The 17209-nt window shown below is 45.1% G+C and overlaps 1 protein-coding gene across 3 annotated transcripts in view; it reads left to right on the forward strand.

Moving 5' to 3' along the window:
- LOC105491323 (thioredoxin like 4B) overlaps window positions 1–17209 on the forward strand; it is a 68888-nt gene that overhangs the window by 39768 nt on the left and 11911 nt on the right. Inside the window, exons 5-7 of one of the 3 annotated variants that reach the window (XR_011616560.1) lie at window positions 9540–9676; window positions 16084–16235; window positions 16347–16494. The gene's annotated coding sequence lies outside the window, so the exon portion shown is untranslated. Of the gene's footprint in view, window positions 1–9539; window positions 9677–16083; window positions 16495–17209 lie in introns of all 3 variants that reach the window. The other 2 variants (XR_011616561.1, XR_011616559.1) reach the window with 2 other exon arrangements.

Genomic DNA, 17209 nt, shown 5'->3' on the forward strand with positions numbered 1-17209 from the left:
TCACAGTAATTTTCTCCACCTTGTGTGTGGACATCTCCCTATTGCTTAAAAGCTCTCCAGCCTGAAATCAGTAAATGTGTTTATTGTGTCTTCCCTGATTGTTCTTTGCAGGAAATCACACAACTAGTTAAAGCTATAGTGTAGACCGACACAGACCATACTCAATGGCAGTGGTTCTTAGGGTTTTATAGTCTGTTGATTAGCCTAAATAGGCAGATGAGAAAAATCAGTATGTCTAAGTCAAATGTCTGCACCTGTGTGTATCCCAAGTACCAGTCAATTGAAATTTAGTAGCAACTCGGTAAAAGGTTGATTTATTCGTTAAAAAGGGTTAGTGGTTCTTAAATTAGAGTGTACAAAAGAATTACTTTTGGATAATCATGGTGACACTGATGTAGTAGCAAAGTAACTAGAAACAAGACAAATGCCCATCAACAGGAGGGAAGGGTCAATACTGCGTTGTATGTGGATTGGCCGGGCGCGGTGGCTCAAGCCTGTAATCCCAGCACTTTGGGAAGCCGAGACGGGCGGATCACTAGGTCAGGAGATCGAGACCATCCTGGCTAACACGGTGAAACCCCGTCTCTACTAAAAAATACAAAAAACTAGCCGGGCGAGGTGGCGGGCGCCTGTAGTCCCAGCTACTCAGGAGGCTGAGAAAGGAGAATGGCCCGAACCCGGGAGGCGGAGCTTGCAGTGAGCTGAGATCCAGCCACTGCACTCCAGCCTGGGCGACAGAGCGATACTCCGTCTCAAAAAAAAAAAAAAAAAAAAAAAAAGCTTGGGGAAGACTCATTAGGTAGCAAATGTTAACCAGTAGAACCGGTGTATGGAATGATGGAAATAGCTGCTCTGACTGAATCTAGGGTGAAGATATTAGAATTCTGCTCCCTAGGTCCCTGGGTTGCTGCTGTCCTCTGTCACAGCTTGTCTTTACCTGTGCTTTGCCACCCAGTTTTTCCTTCAATGGCCAGAAGGAGGGAGCTACACCCTATGTTTTCCAAAGAGAACCTGCGCTGTAGACTGTAAAGGATTCCACCAAAACTGGAACACTTCTGTCCTATGGCATCCTCATGCCCACCTCCCCCTCCCAGCTCATCCAGTCCATCATTCCTCCCCACAGAAACTGTCAAACCTCAGCCTTTCACAGTCCTCTATCTAGAGTCTTGCAAATGTCACAGCCCCAGGCTTCTTTTTTCTTTTCTGTCCAGTTGCTGCTACTTTTCCACAGAGGGAAGAGATGGCCTCTATCTCTGCAGCTCTGTGGGTCCCCAGGGAAGTGGGGAGAACGCCGGTCCTATGAAATGGAGGGAGAGACTTCCTCCTCGGACTGGTGCCCTCCTAGGGTGTCTAAAATGAACCATTTCTCACCACTGCTGTAGAACAATTGTTTACTCACTAGGTGCATGAAAATTCACATTCTTCCTCTGAACATACCCTGAACTCTATTACTCTGACCCCTTGTCTTGGGCAACAGGGGAGCATTCACACACAGCCTTCCTGCCCTGGGCGTCTTTCATTAACTTGAGAAACAGAATCCAGCCCCAAGGCTTCTCTCTTTCATTGGACAAGTCAAGATGAGAGATAGCAAGTCAGAAGACTCCACCAAGGAAAGCAGGAATGTATTTTGTTGGGAGAATAGAAAGAGCAGGAAAGCTTGAAATATTAATAGGCCAGGACAGCAGTTGACAGAGGAGCTTGAAGGGGAGAGTTTTGATTTTAGAAGGAAAAAATGATTTTTAAAAGTTCACTCTGCCAGCCAGGCACAGTGGTTCATGCCTATAATCCCAGTGCTTTGGGAGGCCAAGGCAGGTCGATTGCTCGAGCCCAGGAGTTGGAGACCACATGGAATAAAATGGGCAACATGGTAAAACTCCGTCTCTACAGAAAATACAAAAAATTATCCAAGCACAGTGGCACACACCTGTAGTCCCAGCTACTCTGGAGGCTGAGGGGGGAGAATTGCTTGCGCCTGGGAATTGACTGGAGGCTGGGGGGGGGGAGAATTGCTTGCACCTGGAAATTGACTGGAGGCTGTGGGGGAGGATTGCTTGCGCCTGGGAATTGACTGGAGGCTGATGGGGGAGGATTGCTTGCGCCTGGGAATTGACTGGAGGCTGGGGGGGAGGATTGCTTGCGCCTGGGAATTGACTGGAGGCTGAGTGGGGAGGATTGCTTGCGCCTGGGAATTGACTGGAGGCTGAGGGGGGAGGATTGCTTGTGCCTGGGAATTGACTGGAGGCTGGGGGGGAGGATTGCTTGCACCTGGGAATTGACTGGAGGCTGAGAGGGGAGGATTGCTTGCGTCTGGCAATTGAGGCTGTAGTGAGCTATGATCGTGCCACTGCACTTTAGCCTGGGCGACAGTGAGACTCAGTGTCAAAAAAACAAAAAGTTCACTCTGCCATTACAAAAGTCTTGAAATTTTGTAAACTACCAAAAAATAAAAAAAAATTTAAAAAATGTCTCCGATAATTTCACCACCTCAAGACAACCCATAGCCACTATTAACACTTTAGTGTTACTTCCCTCCACATTTTCTCTGTGCATACTTTACATAATTTTGATCATTCTTTTGATAGAATTTTTTGGTCTACCCTTTTCACCTGTTAGAAATGCAAAATGCTTGTTCCCCGGTGCCATAAAGAAATAGGACTTGAACATAAATTTAATTCTCTCAGCAAGGCAATTTTTACTTTCTGCAGAAAGGGTGCCCATTGCACATGGAACAAAGGCAAGGAGGTAAAAAACATTTATATGTGACCCATCCGAACCCTGCTGCTGTGTCCTGATTCCGTTGGCTGGTACTGGACCTCACAGTCTAGGCAGCACCCGGTCGGCTAAAGGTTTAAAACTTTTTCTAAAGAGGTAATGGCAGAGGAAAACAAAGGAAAAGAGGAGGTTGCTTATGAAAAGACTTAGAAAAGTAATAACATTCTCAAATAAGGAAGGGGCGTAGGCTGCGAGCTGAGACATGCCTGTGACCATCTTGGTTAAAGTACAAGGACATAGAATGTATTTATTTTCTTATATTTAACAGCTACATAGGATAGGGCTTAACAAAGAGTTATTAGCACAAAGCAAGGAGGCTTGAAGGAAGTTAGTTTTTAAAAGAAACTATTATTTCTAACACTTGTGATTTATTCTTTAACAAGAAGGGAAATTTTGAAGAGAAACTTTTTACTTTCTACATCACCCAATGTTGTAGGCATTTTCCATGTTGCAGCAAACTCTTTAAAACATTTTAGGCTGGGTGCAGTGGCTCACGCCTGTAATCCCAGCACTTTGGGAGGCCGGGGCGGGCAGATCACAAGGTCAGGAGTTTGAGACCAGGCTAACCAACATGGTGAAACCACATCTCTACTAAAAATACAAAAATTAGCCAGGTGTGATGGTGTGCGCCTGTAATCCCAGCTACTCAGGAGGCTGAGGCAGGAGAATCGCTTGAACCTGGGGGACGGAGGTTGCAGTGAGCCAAGATCACGTCACTGCACTCCAGCCTGGGTGACAGAGCGAGACTCTGTCTCAAAAAAAAAAAATCTTAAATGCTGTATTACACTCCTAACTTAAGGAGGTATCACATGTACTTTAATTTTGCTGTTATTAATAGCTTACATACACACAGGGAAGTGAGGTAGGGAGACCACACTCATTTTACTCCATATGGATGTACAGTTGATCCAGCATCATTTACTAAAAATACCAAATCTTAAGTGTCCATCTCAATGAATCTGTATCATACGAAATATTTCTAGCACCACAGAAAACTACTTTGGGTTCCTCTCAGTCCGCACCCTTCCCCTACCAAAGTAACCACTGTCCTGACATCTGTCATGATGGAATACTTTTGCCTGGTCCTGAACTTCATATAAATAGAATCAAATAGTAGGCATTCTTGGTTGCTGGCTTGTTTTTTGCAACATAATGTCTGTGAGAATCATCCATGTTGTCACATTGGTTCCTTTTTTATTGCTGAGAAGTGTTCCATTGTGTGACTAAAGCACAATTGATTTATCCATTCTCCTGTAGATGGATATATGGATTAATTCCGTCTGGGGACTATTGTAAACCAAGCTGCTATGAACATTCTTGCATATATCGTTTGATGGTTACCTGCACTCATTTCTCTTGGATATGTACCTGGTTGTGTCATAGGATAGGCGTATGTCTAGCTTTAATAGATTCTGCCAGTTTTCCAATAAACTCTCCTATCTGCAGTATATCAAAGTTCCAGTTGCTCTGCATCCTTGCCAATACTTTTTAAGTTTTGCCATTCTGCATATGTGTAGTAAAATATAATAATGGAGGCTGGGCGCGGTGGCTCAGCCTGTAATCCTGGCACTTTGGGAGGGCAAGGCAGGTGGATCACCTGAGGTCAGGAGTTCAAGACCAGCCTGGTCAACATGGTGAAACCCCGTCTCTACTAAAAATACACAAATTAGCCGGGTTTGGTGGCACGGGGCTGTAGTCCCAGTTACTCAGGAGACTAAGGCAAGAGAATCACTTGAACCTAGGGGGTGGAGGTTGCAGTGAGCCGAAATCGCACCACTGCACTCCAGCCTGGGTGAAAGAACAAAACTCCATCTCAAAAAATAAATAAAATAAATAAATAAGATTAATAATAATAATAATGGCTTTAATTTTGCATTTCCCCAATATCAAATGATGTAGAGCACGTTTTAGATTTGTGTTGGACCACATAGATATCGTCTTTACAGTATGTCTTCTCCTTGTAGATTTGTTGTCTTTTTCTAAAATATTCTGAATGCTAGTCTTTTTTTGGATAAATGTATTGTAAACATGTTCTCCCATTCCATGGTTTGTCTTTTAATTCTCTTAGTCTCGTGTTTTGATGAACAGAAGTACAGAAGTTCTTAATCTTAAATAAGTCCTAATTTGTCTGTTTTTTAAATTTCATAGTTAGTGATTTCTGTGTTTTGATTAAGAAATGTTTGCACGGTTGTGACAATATTCTCCTATATGTTTTTCTAAAAGTGTATTGTTTTGCCTTTCAAGTCTAGGTTTGTGATCCATTTGGAATTAATGTTGGTATATGATATGAGAGAAAAGTTCATTTTTTCCATATAGACATGCAGTCGATCCAATATTATTTGCTAAAATGACCGTCCTTTGTCCCTGAATTGCAGTGGTATCTTTATTATAAATCAGGTGATTATGTATGTGTTAGCCTCCTCCTGAATCCTCTATTCTTTTCCACTAGTCTATGTGTCTAATCTGGAGCCATTGTGATACTGTCTTAATAATGTGTGAAAGGGAGCCGGGCGCAGTGGCTCACGCCTGTAATCCCAGCACTTTGGGAGGCCGAGGCAGGTGTATCACGAGGTCAGGAGATTGAGACCATTCTGGCCAACATGGTGAAACCCCGTCTGTACTGAAGTATAAAAAACTAGCCGGGCATGGTGGCGGGCACCTGTAGTCCTGGCTACTTGGAGGCTGAGGCAGGGGAATCGCTTGAATCCGGGAGGCAGAGGTTGCAGTGAGCTGAGATCGTGCCACGGCACTCCAGCCTGGGTGACAGAACAAGACTCTGTCTCAAAAAAAAATAAAATAAAATTAATAATAATAATAATGTGCTAAAGGAAACTATCTTAAAGCCCCAGAATCACTAAGCTAAAGGGAAAAGTGAAGCAGAGAACTGCGTAGGGCAAAGCTGCCCCCCATTCTATTCAAGGCCACCCCCCTGCTCACTGAGATAAATGCATATCCTTTTGCCTCTTTTGGAGCGGCTCATCAGAACCTCAAAAGAATGCAACCATTTGTCTCTTATCTACCTACGACCTGGTAGCGCCCCCCGTCCAGCTTTGAGAGTTGTCCCGCCTCTGCGGACAGAACCAAAGTTCATCTGACATATGTTGATGGATGTCTCAGGTCTCCCTAAAATGTATAAAACCAAAGTGTGCTCTGGCCGCCTTGGACACATAGCAGGACCTCCTGAGGTTGTGTTGGGTGTGCGTCCTCAACCTTGGCAAAATAAGCTTTCTACATTAACTGAGACCTGTCTCCAATTTTGGGGGTTCACAAATGGGAACCTTCTTTTGAGACAGGATATTCACAGTCCCCCAGGCAGGAGTGCAGAGGCACGATCTGCAGCCTCAGCCTCCTGGACTCCAACAGTCCTCCCACCTCAGCCTCACGGGTAACAGACTACAGGGATGCGCGACCACGCACAGCCAATTTGTTGTTGTAGCTGTAGAGATGTAGTTTTGCCACGTTGCCCAGGCTGGACTTGAACTCTTGGGCTCAAGTGATCCACACAGCTCAGCTTCCTAAAGTGCTGGCATTACAGGCAAGAGCCTCCACACCTGGCCAAGAATGGGAATTTTATACTAAATCTTGCTCTCTGGTGTTATAAGTGTTCCAACTTTATTTTCTTTCAGAGTTTGTCTTGATTATTCTAGGTCTTTTCCATTTTATGTAAATTTTAAAATCGACTTTCCAATTCTCACAAAACGTCCTGCTGGGATTTTTATTAGGATTACATTGAATCTCCAGATCACTTTGGGGAGAGTTGACATCTTGACTCTGTTGAGTCTTTCGAGTAATGCACATAGCATGTCTCTTCATTTATTTAGGCTGTCTTTAATTTTAATGCCTTGTTCATATTGATACAGACCTCTGGCACCTCTTTCATTAGATTTATTCTTAAGCATTTGATGTTTATGTTACTGTAAATGATACTTTATTTAATTGATTTAAATAGTGTGGGAATAAATACCTCAGTAGCCATGAAATGAGAACCCTGGATTTTCCCAGGAGTATACATGACCTTCAAACAGAATGGAGAGTGGAGTGTTGAATTCAGAACGGCACATGTTGTTCAGAATTGCAGTTTATCTTGATAAGAAAATTAAACAAAGACATTCACATGATTACACCTATTTCTAGAATTTCTCCCTTTTTTCACAGTCACCAGGACCAGGGGCTACAGGGTCCCGCGGTGCCTGGAACATAGGCATTGCTTCCTAGTTGCACTCCCTTAGGGTCAGCAATTCTCTTCTCCAAAACTGAGCCATTGGCAGACACACATATTGATATTTCGTACCATACACATTGATATTTTAAACTTTGTAAAAGCTTCTTAAAAGTAGGATCAACCTTGACAGATTGTAAATGAGGAACTTCCAAGATCCAGGCTGCTAAATCAATTATCCTCAGACCAGCTTCCTATCAGCAAAGTCAACCAACCAAGGTGGAAAACTCATACAGCCTGTCAAAACTTCCAAAGAAATGCTGCCTTTCCCAGCATGAAACTAGTCAGATGTCAAAGGCATGAGGACATTAGTATGAGTGTAAAAACTGGCTCTATATTCAAAAGAATTCATATCAACCTTCCTCAATTTCTTCAACCTACTACATTTGTGGGATGGGACCCGGGAAACAAGGTAGGACCACGTTGGTGTTTTTTCATTCACCTTTATCTCTATACCCAGCAATGCCTGGCGTACAACAGAGGCTCAGTCCAGTTGGTTGAATCGAATGGGTGATAAACATAGCCTCTGCCTTCAAAGAGTTCAGAGTAGGGGCAGAAATAAAAACTGTAACACGAGTAAGTACTGCTTGTCTTGTCAGCTTCTGTCTGCAGTGGAGAAGATCCAGCCCTTAGAAGCATAAAAGCTGTCCGCAGAACCAGCCCTGCAGGTACTTTAGGAGAAAAGCCAGTCAACTTCTAGTAACAACAGGTAACATTGGGAGGGTCCTATGTGCCAGGCACTGTACTGTGTGCTTTCTGTGTATCTATTCATTTAATTCTTCAACAGCCCATAAGCACTGGGTCTTTTAATTATCTAACAACCCCATTTTTTTATAAGTGGGGCACAGAGAGGATGAGAAACTGGTTCAAGGTAACACAGCTAGTAAAGAGAGGAGGCAGGATTCAAACCCAGGCCAAGCCCTTGGCCACCCTGGGGTGCTACCTCTCCCACATGACGAACTACACAGAATTTTCAAGACTCCCTCACATGGGCTGGACACAGTGGCTCATACCTATAATCCCAGCACTTGGGAGGCCATGCTGGAGGATTGCTTGAGGCCAAGAGTTCAAGGTGAGCCTGGGCAATGTAGGGAGACCCATCTCTACACAAATAAAAAATAAAAAAATAAGAAGTTAGCCAGGCATAGTGGTATGCACCTGTAGTTCCAGCTACTCAGGGGACTGAGTGGGGAGGATCACTTGAGCCTGGGAGAGGCTGCAGTGAGCTCTGACTGTGCCACTGTACTCCAGCCTGGGCAACACAGCAAGACCCTGTCTCAAAAATAAAATAAAAAAGATTCCCTCACATAATCAGCATCAAGGGCTCACCATTAGAGTCGCTTTTAAGAGTCATCTGGAGACAGATCTTTCGCTGGGTTAAGGCATTTCTTACCTGGAAGGGATAGCAAACTTGCTAGCTAACCACATTAGCCAGGCTAAGGGTGTCAATTCTACGTGGCTATGGAAGCCCATTAAGAACCTTGTGTATCAGATTTAAGCCATGACTGAGGCAGTGATGCCCAGCAAAGAGGATAAAGAAGACCTTAAAGCATTGGCACCCAAGTCTGGAGAAGCCTGAGGCTGCAAAGAGTTGGAGGCTGTCTCCAAGCATGACCCCTGTGTTGGCCTTGGGGGCACTGGAGCAGACAGAAACCACGTGGGCCATGGCTGGAAAGCACATTAGGAAATAGGTCAAGGAAACTACCTGACAAAGCATTTGGGCAAGAGTGCCCTGGGTGCCTGCCAGATGCAGAGAGGAGTTGAACCATCCACCCTGGTCATAGGACAGATCTCTCCAGAAGGAATGGAATTTAAATGGAGCTCTGCTTTTGAGCAGTCAGTGCAAGAAATCAGGGACTTGCATAAACTTGCCACGCCCCAAAGCAAATCCCCTCTCCACTAAAGAGGCACTGGGCTTGTTGTAGGGTGTGATCCACTGGATGCTGGCAGGCTGTGTTTGTGCTTGTCTCTTCTGAGAGACTGAGAGATGCTGGAAAACTCAGCATCTCAGTGAATGACTGAAAGAATGAGGGAGTGAAAGAACATGAATGTGGACCAACCCTATACACATGCAGACATATGTATGTGTGTTTAGATATTTGTATATATGCGTTTCTATTTTTAAATGATTATTTCTGGGTCTCGGATAGAGGTGAAATTCTAACCTACTACTCTAACCTACTACTACTTCTTTTAGGTTCCCAGACCTGGGATCCACATTTTTTGCTCTGCTGAGGTAGGAAGGTGTCACTAGATCCCTTAAGAACTGCAAATTAAACAACTGTGAGAATGGTTGAAGCTCAAAAGGCTGCTCAGCTTCTCAAATACCCAGTGACTGAAATAACTGGCCAGCTTCTCAAATAGCCAAGGCAGTGCCAAGGTTACTACTCAGGAGACTGTCTTCCACGTGCCTGGGGCAGACAGGAAGTGTTCTGACCCTCTGCCCACAGCTGTGTTCCTGTACCCACCAACTCAAGTGATTAACGGGGTGGCAGGTGGTGCAGCAGCCAGGTGACCTTCACACGCTGTAACTCGTTTTGTTTCCTAGGGGACACTTTCCAGCTGGGGTTTTCAGCACTCAGGAAACCTCTTCGTGGCCGGCAGGAATGCAAGAAGTGCAGTGTTCATCCATTTCCTCTCCTGAAGCCCTGCCCTTTGGAGCCTCGTCCTTGTATTGCTGCCAAGGTATTTCACAAATTCCAGATCATTCCCACACTGTTCCTGCACACACACCACTATCCCCTGTCCCCTGCTGTCCTCTTGCATGTGACAAGCCACAGTGACTTTATTTCCTACATTTCTAACCACAAGGTTCTTACAGAAATTTTCCCTGGCTGCCAAGACTCATTCAACATTATAGGTGGCCCAGACTAGAGGGTAGGTAACATTATTCTCTCAGAATGTTCTTATGGTGTGTTGGGACCAGAGATCTGCACCTGGAGGAAAGAGAAATCCTGAAACATGTTTTAGCCAAGTAGGAAGCACATAACATCTCTTCTAAGCAAATATAAAATGATAGTAGACCTCAATCTGGCTTATTAGCTAGGATTTAATTTGACTAATTGACTTAACAGGGATTAAAGCACACAAGGTCCCAGCCTGAGCAACATAGTGAAACCCTATGTCTACAAAAAATACAAAAATTAGCCAGGTGTGGTGGCATACACCTGTAGTCCCAGATACTCTGGAGGCTGAGGTGGGAAGATCACTTGAGCCCAGGAGATTGAGGCTGAAATGAGCCATGATCATGCCAGTGTACTCCAGCCTAGGTGACAGAGCAAGTGAGACCTTGTCTAAAAAATATTTTTTAAATTTTTAATTAAAAAAACACAGATACACAAGGTTCTGTTTTCTCAAGTAAAAGGGGTGGGGAAGTAGGCAGACAGAGCTGGTATTGGCAGCAGCATTAAGCTCTTTCCAGCTTTTGCCTCCATCATCCTTGCAGGGTGACCCTGATCCTTAGGTCTAAAATAGATGCCAGAGCTCCAGCCATCATACCCGTATTCCAGGCAGCAGCAGACTTTCCAGAAACTTCACACAATACTTTCACATATATGTCATTGAATAGCACTTGGTCACAGGACCACATCCAACTATATTGGAACCCAGGAAATGTCTTTATGCTGGGAATCCAGAACATGGAACCACTGATATGGTTTGGCTGTGTCCTCACCCAAATCTCATCTTGAATTGTAGTTCCCATAATCCCCACGTGTCATGGAAGGGACCCAGTGGAAGGTAATTGAATCAGGGGGCAGTTACCCTCATCTGTTCTCATGATAGTGATTTCTCATGAGATCTGATGGTTTTATAAGGGGCTTTCCCCCGACCTTCACTCTGCACTTCTCGGTCTGCCACCATGTGAAGAAGAACATATTTGCTTCCCCTTCCACCATGATTGTAAGTTTCCTGAGAACTCCCTAGCTGTGCTGAACTGTGAGTCAATTTTCTTTCCTTTATAAATTACCCAGTCTTAGGTATGTCTTTATTAGCAGCATGAGAACAGACTAAAACAGCCATCTACAAGATAAGTGGCCTGATCTCATGAGAGGTTACTGTTCTAGATTAAAAGAAACTAGTAGGACATGGTGGCTCATGCCTGTAATCCCAGCACTTTGGGAGGCCAAGGTGGGTGGGTCACCTGAGATCAGGAGTTTGAGACTAGCCTGGCCAGCATGGTGAAACCCCGTCTCTACTACAAATACAAAAAAAATTAGCTGGGTGTGGTGGCAGTCCCCTGTAATGCCAGCTACTCTGGAAGCTGAGGCAGGAGAATAGCTTGAACCTGGGAGGTGGAGGTTGCAGTGAGCAGAGATCGTGCTAATACATTCCAGCCTGGGCAACAGAGTGAGACTCCCTCTCACAAAAAATAAATAGGACGGGCGCGGTGGCTTACACCTGTAATCCCAACACTCTGGGAGGCTGAGCGGGTGGATCACGAGGTCAGGAGATCGAGACTATCCTGGCTAACACAGTGTAACCCTGTCTCCACTAAAAAATACAAAAAATTAGCCAGGCGTAGTGGCGGGCTCCTGTAGTCCCAGCTACTTGGGAGGCTAAGGCAGGAGAATGGCGTGAACCCGGGAGGCGGAGCTTGCAGTGAGCTGAGATCGTGCCACTGCACTCCAGCACTGCAGCTTGGGCGACAGAGCGCGACTCCGTCTCAAAAAAATATAAAAATAAAATAAATAAATAAAATAAAAGAAAGAAAGAAACTGAAGAGGCATATGGATGAGCCTTGATTGGATATGGAAGATATTTTGGATACAACAGGAGAAATTTGAACATGAACTCAGTGTTAGATGACATTAGCAAATCATGGTTAATTCTCTTATGTGTGATTATAGAATTATGGTTACATAGGAGCATGTACGTAGATAATGCAGGTTACAAAGTACTTAGGAGTGAATCAAAATACACAATAAAAATAGGCTAAAAGATTGGCAGAGCCAACAGGGAAAAGATAGTAAGAATTACTGAGTGTAGGTGGAAGGAGTATGGATATCCATTTCTTTCAGATTTTCTGTATATCGAAATTTTTTTTTTTTTTTTTTTTTTTTTTTTTTTTTTGAGACAGAGTCTCACTCTGTCACCCGGGCTGGAGTGCAGTGGCGCAATCCTGGCTCACTGTAGCCTCTGCCTCACAGGTTCAAGCAGTTCTCCTGCCTCAGCCTCCTGAGTAGCTGGGACTACAGGCATGTGCCACCACGCTCGGCTGATATTTGTATTTTTAGTAGAGACAGGGTTTCCCCATGTTGCCTAGGCTGGTCTGGAACTCCTGGCCTCAAGTGATCTGCCCATCTTGGCCTCCCAAAGTGCTGGGATTACAGGCATGAGCCACCATGCCCAGCCTAAAATTCCTTATAATACAAATTATAGAAGGGTAATTATCTATTTGTGCTGACTGTTCCTCAGCTTTCTCATGTGAGGCTGATGGCCTTCTGGTGAAAATGAGTGAGGTTCCTGTCAGTATTCTGGAACCAGTCAACACAAAGGGTCTGAGGAGTGGGTTGAAGCCCATGGTCTCAGCCAGGATGGATCTTAGAGCTTGTGGATGTAGGGAGAGAAAACTGCCCTCCAGCCTCAGCTTCTCCGATAGTCTGTCATCACCCAGCACTGCTGCAAGGATCCACAAATCCCATCACCTATTTGAGATAACAACACAACAGAAGATAGAAAATGAATCTAAGACATCTTACGTAGTGGAGACATCAGTACTCTGTCAGGACATGACTGGGTGGAGCAGAACAAATGCCAGACTTGAGATTAGGAGAATTTGTTGCCCCCTCCACCATTTCTGCCCATATCACCTTGGAGCAGGTGCTTAATCTGTTTCCTCGACTGTAAAATGGGGATTGTAATTGCCACCCTCACCTGCTCCACAGAGCTGTCTGAGGCTTCAATAAGATAATGTGTGTGATTTCTGGTAAATGTGCAAGACCATTTGGAAGAAAACCTTGCTTGTCCCTGAACTACTGCTTCATCCTGTTAGGCTCGCATGCAATTATCCACAGACCCCAGAACCAGGTGAACTTTTTCAAAACCCTGCTTGTGGTGGTTGAAAAATATCTCCACAAATTATTGGACATTCCTCCCTTCAAAAGTGGAAGCCACCACATTTTTCTCACCAGCTTGCTTGGAAAAAAATAAAACAAAAGTGGAAGCCATTCCCTTGAGTGGTGGGCTGGACAAAATGACTTGCTTCTAACACAGGGTTTCCAGAGAAGATATATGATACCCAATGAAATTTGAGTTCAGATAAACAACAAATAAATTTTAGAATAAGTATGTCCCAAATACTGCATGAGATAGACTTACACTAAAAGTGTATTCATTGTTTATCTCAAATTCAAATTTAACTGGGCATCGTTTTGTTTTAGTTTTGCTTAAACTAGCAACTCTATTCCAATGAGTAGAATGAGGCTGGGCACAGTAGCTCATGCTTGTAATCCTAGCACTTAGGGAGGCCAAATCTGGAGGATCACTTGAACCCAGGAGTTCGATACCAACCTGGGCAATATAGTGAAACCCAATCTCTACAAAAAAATACAAAACTTTGTGAGCCCTAGTGGCATGTACCTGTAGTCCCAGCTACTCAGGAGGCTGAGGTGGGAGGACTGCTTGAGCCTTGGAAGTTGCAGTGAGCCGTGATCATGCCATTGCACTCCAGCCTGGGTGACAGAGCAAGACCCTGTCTCTATAAATAAAATAAGAATAGAATGAATGTGGCATAAGTAATGATGTGTGACTTCCAAGACTAGGTCATAAAGGCACTGTAGCTTTCACCTTGCTCCCTCTTAGCTTACTCACTCTGGAGGAGCTGGACGCCATGTTGTAAGGACACTCAAGCAGCCCTATGGAGAGGTTCACCTACACTTCCTGCCAACAGCTTGCATCAGGAGGAGATGCTCATACCCTGGGGGCGCCAGTTCTATTGAATCCTAGCCTCATAGTTTAGGGAAGTTATTTAATCTCTCAAAGCACTTGTTTTATCTGTAACTATGGGTATACTAATATCTGTTTTCAGGACCTATTTGTGATCAGAAACATAAAAAACAATAGCTAACATTTATGAGAAATTTAGAATATGCTAAGCACTATTGTAAGCACTTCACATTTAATTCACATAGTAACCCTCTGAGATTGGTGCTGTCCTTATTCCCATTTTACACATTGGGAAACTGAGGCACACAAAATTTACATGATCACCCACACCTAATAAGTATATAATGTGACAGGCACATAATATGCATCCTTTTTTTTTTTTTTTTTTTTAAGAAAGAGACTTGCTCTTGTTGCCCAGGCTGGAGTGCAGTGGCCTAATCTTAGCTGACTGCAACCTCTGCCCCCTGGGTTCAAGCGATTCTCCTGCCTCAGCCTCTGAAGTAGCTGGGATTACAGGTGCGCGCCACCACATGCAGCTAATTTTTGTATATTTTGTAGAGATGGGGTTTCGCCATGTTGCCCAGGCTGGTCTCAAACTCCTGAGCTCAAGAAATCCTCCTGTCTCAGCCTCCCAAAGTGCTGGGATTACAGGCTTGAGCCACTGTGTCCAGCCTGCATCCTTTTACTTTTTATTTTTTTTGAGACAGAGTCTTGCTCTGTTGCCAGGCTGGAGTGCAGTGGCACTATCTTGGCTCACTGCAACCTCCACCTCCCAGGTTCATATGATTCTCCTACCTCAGCCTCCTGAGTAGCTGGGACTACATGTAGGTACGCACCACCACACCTGGCTAAGTTTTGTATTTTTAGTAGAGATGGGGTTTCACCATGTTGCCCAGGCTGGTCTCAAACTCCTGGCCTCAAGTAATCTGCCCACCTTAGCCCCTCAAAGTGCTGGGATTACAGGTGTGAGCCACCATGCCCAGCCAATATTCATCCTTTTAGAAGTTGCTGTTGTGGCTGGGCACGCTGGCACATGCCTGTAATCCCAACACTTTGGGAGGCCGAGGTGGTGGATCACTTCAGGTCAGGAGTTCAAGACCAGCCTGACCAAGATGGTGAAACCCCGTCTCTACTAAAAATACAAAAAATTAGCCGGATGTGGTGGCAAGTGCCTGTAATCCTAGCTACTCTGGAGGCTGAGGTGGGAAAATCGCTGGAACCTGGGAGGCAGACGTTGCAGTGAGCTGAGATCGCACCATTGCCTGCACTCCAGCCTGGGAAATAGAGTGAGACTCCGTCTCAAAAAAAAAAAAAAAGTTGGCCGGGCGCGGTGGCTCAAGCCTGTAATCCCAGCACTTTGGGAGGCCGAGGCGGGCGGATCATGAGGTCAGGAGATCAAGACCATCCTGGGTAACATGGTGAAACCCCGTCTCTACTAAAAAAATACAAAAAAACTACCCAGGCAAGGTGGCAGGCGCCTGTAGTCCCAGCTACTCGGGAGGCTGAGGCAGGAGAATGGCGTGAACCCGGGAGGCGGAGCTTGCAGTGAGCTGAAATCTGGCCACTGCACTCCAGCCTGGGCGACAGAGCAAGACTCTGTCTCAAAAAAAAAAAAGTTGCTGTTAGCATATCATCGAACCTGCCAAACCACTGTTTTTACAGTTGAGAAAACAGGGCCTCAGGGAGGTGAGGTAAATCTTACAAGGCTGACCCCAATGTCTATACTTCAATCCTACACCCAGTGAGTCTGGGGTCAATAGCACACCCCCGGGGGCCCTCCTGCCCCACCCCTGGATGGAATGGACCACTTTCCTGATATAGCCCTAAGTCCTCCACCAGTGCCCCTGGTTCATGGACATTACTAATCACTACCAAGGATTGGTATTGTCAAATTTTGCCCCCAGACAAGATCGACCTGAGAGATGCATCTAAATTAAACTATGCGCACAATTAGAACAAAGAGGAGTCTCGACTTCTCAAAAACACTCAGAGGCTTTCCTTTAAATCAGCATTTTTGAAAGCTCCAAATGCAATTGGCAGTCTCTAAATTTTTAAAGGAGACTAACCGGAACAATTAACCATGTCTCTGAAAGCTTGAAAGACTCTCAGACCCTAAAACAGAGAGCCCTGTATCTCCCTGCTCCCCCACTTGGATTCCACCTCCATTTTTCCCATCTCTCCACCACTCTTTGCCTGGAACATTGCAGGGACCCTGAGGGTACCAGCAAAAGCCCTTTGAGCCCCTCCAGGCCTCCAAGATGGAAGACAACTGGGTGCCTTCCTCCTGAGTCTCAGACTTCCCACACAATTCCGGTCCTGAGTTCTGTTCAGCTAGATACTCTCACTCCTCCATGAAGTGGTGAGTTTTTCCTTGAGGCTTTCTCTCTCTCAGGAAGGGGGTAATCACTCTGGGGTTCTCCCCTGTGTGCACGTGGATAACTGTATGCCATTTCTAAAACTCTTTTGTGAGGTGGTTTTTCCGTGAACCTTCAGAAGGCAAAGGGGAAGCTTTCGCTTGGATCCTACAGTTTTGGCGCTGTGGGCGGGCTCACCAAAGCCGCTCCGCTCTTCTAGAAGCCACAGTGAAGGGAACCCAGGGCTTGACAACGGGCAAAAGGGTGAGAATTCCTCAACAGTCAGGCTCCCAGCCTGTCTTCTTGTGAAACCCAGTTGAGCAGACAGGAAAAAATAACCGTTTATCTCCTCTACATAATCTCGATTAATGGGAGTGATATGGTTTGGCTCTGTGTCACCACAAAAATCTCACCTTGAATTGTAGTAACCCCCACGTCATGGGAGGGACCCGGCGGGAGGTAATGGAATCATGGAGGCAGGTTTTTCCCGTGCTGTTCTCCTTATAGTGAGTAAGTCTCACAAGATCTGATGGTTTTATAAAGGGGAGTTCCCCTGCACACGCTCTCTCTTGCCTGCCGCCATGTATGACATCCCTTTGCACTTCCTTCATCTTCCACCATGATTGTGAGGCCTCCCCAGCCATGTGAAACTGTGAGTCCTTTAAATCTCTTTCCTTTATAAATTACCCAGTCTCGGGTATGTCTTTGTTAGCAGCAGAGAACTGACTCATTCAGGGAGAAAAGGATTTGTGTGACTAGTTTGGGGTGTAGAACTCTGGTGTGCTTTTTGGTAGTTTTTGGTAACGAATATTTATTGTTTGATCCCGTTTCCTCACTGAAATAGTGTTTTCCTTCGTCTTCATCTTTCTGTGTCATTCTGTCACAAAGAGGGGTAGAACAGGAGCCTAAGCCCCTAGAAGCCCACTTACTCAAGCCAGCCCTGCAGACTGCTCAGTTTGTCGTTCCGATCAACATACTT

Source organism: Macaca nemestrina, chromosome 18, assembly GCF_043159975.1.
Source record: "Macaca nemestrina isolate mMacNem1 chromosome 18, mMacNem.hap1, whole genome shotgun sequence".
Classification (NCBI taxonomy): domain Eukaryota; kingdom Metazoa; phylum Chordata; class Mammalia; order Primates; family Cercopithecidae; genus Macaca; species Macaca nemestrina.